Below are 7,867 nucleotides of genomic sequence, written 5' to 3'. Positions count from 1 at the left end.
CCTAGTGCCCATTTGTCCTGATTGTTAACACGGTACACTGCATCTCAAAAATTTTGTTATTTGACACAGGTGTAGTATTATTTCTGGCTTTTTGAATTAATCTAGAAATGAAAAGATTGAGTTATATTTTGACAAAAATCTTTGTACTATTATGTCATTTGGAGTTTTCAGTTATATCAGTGATTTCTGAAACCTTAGAATGACCTCTTTTAGGACCTGTGGTATAGAGGAGTATGGTCACACTGCCTCACTAGCTTTATTTTTCCTATACAAATGTGCAGATAGAATGTCTGACTAGTGCCTAGTGACTATAAAACAATGTGGTGGTCAAGATCTCATGATATTGTTGTTGAATTTAAAATCACGTAGAATACTCTTAAATCAGTTCATCAATCAAGTATTTTTTGAGTATATGCTATAGCTGAATGTGTACGTATAGATGGATGGATACAAAAGAGAAATTAAGAAGAGAAATTAAGTCTCAGTAGATTTCCCATGCCATGTTATTCAGCTAACTGGTTTACAAAAGATAGGTTGTTTTATTGTGATTATGGAAGCCCACTTAAAGAATATTGGCTAGACTTTTTTTTTTTCTTTTAATAGCAACAGTGCAAAAGCCAGAAAAGGTCACAAGGCTGAACAATGGATTCTTTCAAAGAGAAATCAGCTAGCTTGGGAACTTGTTGAATACAACTTGTACTTATGACATTTAGTACCTCCACATAATTGGTTCTGCAGAAATGTTAGACACCTCATTAAATCTCTGACAATCTCAAATTTTGAATCTCTTCAATCATTAAACTATCCTGAAAAAAATAAAAACAGCAAATGCTTCCACAAAGAATAGTTTTCAGACTTAATCTTATTTTAGTTTTTAAATAAAAAATATTATTTCACTAATGCTCAGTGTCATCTTTCTTGAGACAAAACAAAAATATGAGGGAATTGCTATTTGGCAAAGTTCAAGTAAACTTTCAATATCATTAATTTATCTTAACTATTTCTAAAATTTAAATATTAACTCTAAAGGTATACAATTTCAGATATATTTCAAATGTGTATGTATATATATGTGAATATATATACATATATATTTAGATTCATAGACTGTTAAGTAACTCCTTGCTTAAAAAGAAAAATGATTTTCAAAAAATTAATGTCATTATTTTCTAAAATGATAAAGCATATTTTCAATAACTATTAGCATGAGATTACTACATTCATGCCATTTTCAAAGATATAAGAATAATTTAGTTTCTCATTAATTTTAAAAATAAAATCAAAATCTGGTGGTTTTCTCATTTCATCATGAATCACTCTCATTCACGATATTAAATCCATGAGTGACTCTTTGCTTCTAATTACTCTGACTTCAAGGTCACATTTTAAAACTTCAAAGGCACTGTGAACTATTTTGAGAAAAAAATTAAATGTAGATTTAAAAGGGTCTTTCTGAAGCTAGAAATAATATACAGTTCTACATTAACTTCATTATTATTGTGTTACCTTTTAGACTATCCAAATAGTAATCTTAAAGTTCCCTGTGTAAACTTAATTATGGTAGAAATTTTTACCAACTCTATCCTTAAATAAAATTTCTGTATATTAACTGTGGAAATGTAACTATGTGAGTTTCATAAATTCTCAAAAAGTGTTCAAAGATTTCTGCTCTTGCATCTTTTGGATACCTTGGAAAACTTACTAACTGTGAATATAAAAAATACAAAAGAAAATAACAAGTCCTCTCTATATAAATACCTAGCACTATTCATTGTTATAAAACAAACAACCAAACCTCAACTACTGTATTTTGATATCTGTACTGAAAGCATTTCTTTGTGACTATTAAATGTTGCACATCATTCATTCACTGTATAGTAATCATTGACTAAAGGGATTTGTCTATGTTTTCTTCTCATGGTTGTATATATCAGGTAAAATTTTTTCCAAAGAGCCATGTGTTATGTAATAATGAACCACTTTGATACTGAGATATTAATTTGTATTTACTAGTAATAATGTAATACCATAGTTAATACTGCTCTAATTCTTTTCAAAATTATTGCATCCCTTTTTATAGAATGTTTATATTTCCATAAGGATTAGGTATGCTATTATTCCTTCTTATACCCTTGAGTAAAGCTGTTCTTGTGCTTTTTCTTTATCATTGGCCCTTCATTCCAAGCACTTTATGCTATCTGTAATGGATCTATTTTTGCACTGGAATATCTGAGAATTGCAAAACTAGACAAAAGTTTCACAATAGATTTCTAAGTTAAATCATTTTCATTAAAAGGAAAAAAAACAAAAAAAATTTGTATTGTCAATAACTTTATATGATGTATTAAAAAGGCTTATTTCTATGTTGTATTGAGTCACGAAATAAAGCTGTGACAGTTCTGTTGTCTATGCAAATTTACTTTTGTGGATTCACAGCACCACCTGCTGTTGAAGTGTTAATAAAGCCATTGCAAAAGTAAGAAGAAATGTCCCACATAGATCTGGGGTTGCTATTTGGATCAAAAGTAAAAATTTTAGAAAAGGTTCAAATATCTTATTAATCAAAACAGAACTTGGGACCACTTGAATAGAAAGTGGTGTTATGCTCTTTCATAATTCAGTTGAGATAAGAATAACTGATATTAAGAAAGTTTAAGAGGTTTGTAGATGAACTTATTCTGTGCAATGATTGTTAACCCATTAAGTCTCAAGCTTTCAATTCTGATAACTTAATATTCAAATATTATTTCAAGGTTATCAAAGAGGCATATTTGTTGCTTAAGTTTTTATAGGTGTTCCACATCTGGGATGATGGAATAAAATGAGCTAAGCTGCAGAGATGTCTGAACATACTCTGTAGCTAAGCTTCTTTAATAAAAATTTCACTTTGGTTTTGAGGCAGTTACAAAGGCAGCCTTTGTTGTGCTTCTGTTTAACAAAAAATACAAGAACATAGTATAGCATGTCTACTGGCAAGGTGCAGTGATGAAAAAGGTGAGCACACAGCAAGAGTGGCAATGTGGAAAGAGAAATACCAACATCAAGATGCCTTCACCTGAAATAAGTGCTGTGCAGTCTACACACAAGTGGGTGTTATGATGAGACAATGCGGATGTACTTTTGATAGCTCATTAAGAACCAGTCTCATAAACAGATGTATGCTTATGTTGATACTTGAAGAACTTCTGTCAAACAGTCCTTTTTCTGGCAGCACGTGAGTCCTGGTTCCACTTGATCTCTTTGGAATAGCTGCAATGACACATGGTTAAGTGGTCCTTCTGCTGAGGCACAGATCTGAACTTTGTGTACAGAAGTTTCTTGGCTATTGAGTAGCTTAGATGCCTCCTCAGTATCTGCATCACAACTTCACCCTCCCCTGCAATGTTCCCATCAAGTGACTTTAACAAAATGATTGAAAACACTGTTTGCAAAAACTCCCAATAGAGAGGGAAACAAACAAAAACTATAGAAAAACAAAACAGTAGTTAATGTAGATGAAAATAAAGGTTACCTATCAGTACTGTCCAAAATCTAGACAAAAGCCTATATGGACTTTTTCTAGATTCCAAAAATTCTAGACCTTTTGGAATGCATATATTAAGAATGGAAAAGTCTAAGAAAACCAGCAACTTCTTTCAAGTTTTTACTGTGTTGTCAGACACTTTCTTTGATCTTCAACTGATTCTGTTCTATGAGTTAAGTAGTACCATTTTACATGTGAATAATTTGTAACTCAGAGAATAAGGAATTTGTACAAAGTTATAGGGCTAAATGATATAGGTTCTTTTTGTTTAAGTTAGATACCAGATTTGTCCTTGTAAAATCTGCTTTCACCATCATTGTTCATAATTTAAATAATATCTAGTTTTATGTGTCAATCACTCTTCTAGGTTCTGGGGCTACAACGTTGAAAACAGAATTCTGGCTTTAATAAAGTAATATATTGGTGGAGAAGCACAATGTATGTGTAGACAAACAAATCTGATGCAATAAGTGCTACAAAGAAAAAATGTGGTGATGGGTTAATGATGGTAAGGAGTCAGAAACAGCCTGAGGAGTGGCCTTTAAGTTTAGATCCAAGTTTAATAAGCAGGAGCAACATTTGAAGGTAGGTGACAAGAATACTCCTGGAAGAAAGAACACCTAATACAAAACTCTAAGGGGAAAAAAGCTTTGCAAGTTGAGGGAGATTAAAAGAGAGAGAATATTCCAATGTTCCTGGTGCAGAGTTAGCAAGGAGAGAAGTCATAGGAGATGGAATCCTAGAGAGGGCAGGAACCAAGTCTCATAGGATTTTGCCACCAAGGTATTTGGATTTCACCATGGAGCTCATGAGACAATGACAGAAGATAAAAATGTGCAAATCAACCATATGTACATATGAGTTTTAAGTCATGAGACTGAATGAACTTACGTAAAGTGAGCAAAAAATAGGGAATGTTCTTGAGCCTGAGATTTATAAGAAAAGCCAGCAAAGGTAATGGAGAAGGACTGGCCAAAGAGGAGGAGGAAAATTGGAGTATGATGCCATACATTGAAATTCAAAACATTATGTATGGGGAAGGCAGTTGTAAATTATGTCCAAAAACTTCTGAGAAGATGAGTAAGGTAAAGGCTAAGAATGACCACTACACTTGGTAAGTCGCTTTTGTAAATCACTGCAGCAGACTGACAGGATGCAGACCTATCTAGAATGGATTCAGGAAGAACAAGAGATGAGGATACAGTGAATATACACAAATCTGCAGGGGGTTTTGAAGAGAAGCAGAAAAACAGGACAATAGCTGAGTTACAAAAACTTTTATTTGGTCTTGGGCCACCACCTCAAACAAGAAACCAAACCATGGTCTCCTGGAATAATGTGTGCTTCTTTTAAGATGATACCCAGAAAAATAGCATTCTAGGTGATGGAAGTTATGAAAAATGTCTCTCTAGGGAGCGTTATGCTTCTTCTAACATACTGCAGGTTCACACTCCTTTGAAGACTGAATCAACTGCGATTTCAGTTGCCATAACAGGCAGCTATGTAGGATTTGGTAAGGAGCTAGTCCTGAGAATGAAGTTCAGAGGGTGAGTCTATAAACAGCATTTACTTGTCCTCTGGGAGTTACGTGGTGGGTGTGGAACCAGATCAGATGGGTCACATAATCTGTTTCTCTTCCTCCACAGTCTGGGATAATAACTTATAACCACCAGGCAATTAGTATTATTTTTGCACCCACAGCAAGAACTTTCATTGAATCGATCATTCACTGTGTGTTTCAGGAATACTTTCCAGAGGTTGGTAAGGCACCTCCAATATCAGTCAGGTAAACCACTGTTAATGGTGGGCAACATAAAGTGTGTGGAGGATGATGAACTTTTTTTTTTTTTTTTAAACTCAAACATCTTGTATTAGTCTGTTTTCTATTGTTACAGCAAAATATCTGAAGCTGGGTAATATATAAAGCTCATAGTTTTAGAGGATGAAAGTCCAAGATCAGGTGGCCCCTGATCAAGCCCCTGTTAAAAGGCCTCATAGAAAATGGCATCATGGTGGAAGTATGTGAAAGAGGGAGAGATCACACAAGACAGGAACCCAGAGAGATTCAGAGGTAGGCTTGCTCTTTTTATAACAACTTACTCTCAAGGGAACAAAGGTCCCAAGAAAACTACGTTTGTCATCTTATGGTATACCCCATGACCTAACTACCTTACACTAGGCCTCATAGTTTAAATGTTCCACCATCACACTGAAGCCAGAATTAGACGGGCAGTCAGTGTAGATAGGTAAATTGAGTCAGGTAGGATCAAGAAGGCCAATTTTGAGTCTAAGAAATTGGAGACTGTCCCCTGAGGAATGAAAATGTTAATTCCTTCAGAGCCCTTCCTCCACCCTTATCAAGAATCTGTTCCTGGTCCAACCTGCTTCCCAGGTAAACTTTCCCAGGTAATCTTTCCCAGGATTTTCCCCTTCCTACAGTGAGCTATAAGGTTGTTAATGTGTCTTGGCTACTCCATTCTGCTCTCCCTTGCTTCAGCCCATCTGTTACCCACCTTTTGGCCCTCCCACTGATCATTCCTGGGCCTAGTCACCTATGCAGGAAGGAAAAAGATAAAGAGGAAAAGGCAAGAGAACAAAGAAAGCCTAGGACATATAAAAAGGTCAGAACATCTCCACTCTGGGGATACCAGGATACCAGCTATGGCCCCTTTCTCCCTTGTGGGAGAAGTCTATGTTACCCCTTTTAAAATAAACCCTGCTTCATATGCTTGCCTTGGTGTGCTTCTCTAATGTTCAAATTTCAACATGTGGGGAAGCAGGATTCATCACTGATAACAGGCAGAATCAACACCACCACTACAATGGGAAACCAGCTTCCAGGACATGAATCTTAGGAGGACATACTCAAACCATATCTAAACCACAGCACATTCCACGTGTTAATTCAATCAACAAATAGTGAGGGCTTACCATATTCCAGGCAGTGATGACACTACAAAGATTAAAACAATAACCCCTATTGTCATGGAATTTAGTTTCTAGTAGAAGAAGACATATAATAACAAATCATAAATATGCAATATATTAATTATGATAAGTGACAAAAATAAGGCAGGGGTGATAGACAATGTCTTACTTTAGGCTGCCATAACAGAAGAACATACACTGAGTGAGTAGTTTAAACAACAAACATTTTTCACAGTTCCAGTCTAGGAAGTCTGAGATAACAGTACCAGCATGATTGAGTTCCAATGAGGTCCCTTTTTCTAGTTTCTTCACATGGCACAAAGAAAAAAGAACTCAGGACTTGTCATTCCCTTATAAGTTAGGGCATCAATTCTATCCTGGAGGTTCCAATTCCTCACAGAAACATAATTACCTCCCAATGGCCCCATCTTCAAGTCCAATGAAGCCAGATTTAAAGTTAGGTAGTCAGTGTAGTTAGGTAAATCGGGTCTAATATGGAGTAAGATCTAAAATGGAGGCCATGTTGAGAATGAATTCCTGAAACGCAGGACAACTCATGGAATGTTAATGAAGTCCAAGAAAAAGCCCATGGCCAGAGCCCATCCCAAAGAGGTGTTAATAAACAGCCCCCAGCAAACATGAAGATAGCCCATCCCAAAGAAGTGTTAATGAACAGCCCCCAGCAAACTTGAAGGTGCTAACTCAGAAGTCCTTCCTAACCAGATTACTTCTTTGGCCCACCTGTGTCCCACCCCTGGGCCTTCCCACCTACATTCCATCACTGAAAGAAACTATAAAATGGAGAGACAACGGCACTTCCATCTCTTGGGTCCCCTTCTTCCTCTGGGAGAAGTCTTTTCTGGTGTCCTTTAATAAACTTATAATTTTCCACTCTGACCTTGCCTCGGTGTGTTTCTCTGGTGTTATTCTTCAACATTGAGGAAGCAAGGACTTGTCACCGGTCAACAGCGGTAACACCATCATGGACAGAATACTGAGGCAGTCTATGTAAACTGCCACTGCCTACCTTTCCTGAATAATATCACCTTGCATAATAGTTCAGATAAACTACAGAGCACATGGAGCAAACAGATGAGAGGAAACTCTACTCTCCATTTTCCTTAAAAAGCTAATTAATTATTTACTATTTAAGTTACAAAATATTTTAGAAACATAAAATAACATAGCTATAAATATAGAATATCAAGAGAGCCTTGGAGTACTAAACCTGGTTTAGAATGTGGTGGCATTAAGTAAAATGGAAATTAAAGAGGTTTCAAACAAAATGCAGTATGGTAGTACTAAAGGAACTCTGCTTCTGGGGGTTGTCAGAATGGTGTTTTCATGATGTAACTTAGTATTTACAGTAAAGTATTACTATGTTACTATAGCAATAGAAAGGGCTCCAGAGAAGAG

Source organism: Urocitellus parryii, chromosome 4 (genome assembly GCF_045843805.1).
Source record: "Urocitellus parryii isolate mUroPar1 chromosome 4, mUroPar1.hap1, whole genome shotgun sequence".
Lineage (NCBI taxonomy): Eukaryota > Metazoa > Chordata > Mammalia > Rodentia > Sciuridae > Urocitellus > Urocitellus parryii.
The sequence above is the reverse complement of the archived record's forward strand: the minus strand, read 5'-3'. Positions refer to the sequence as shown.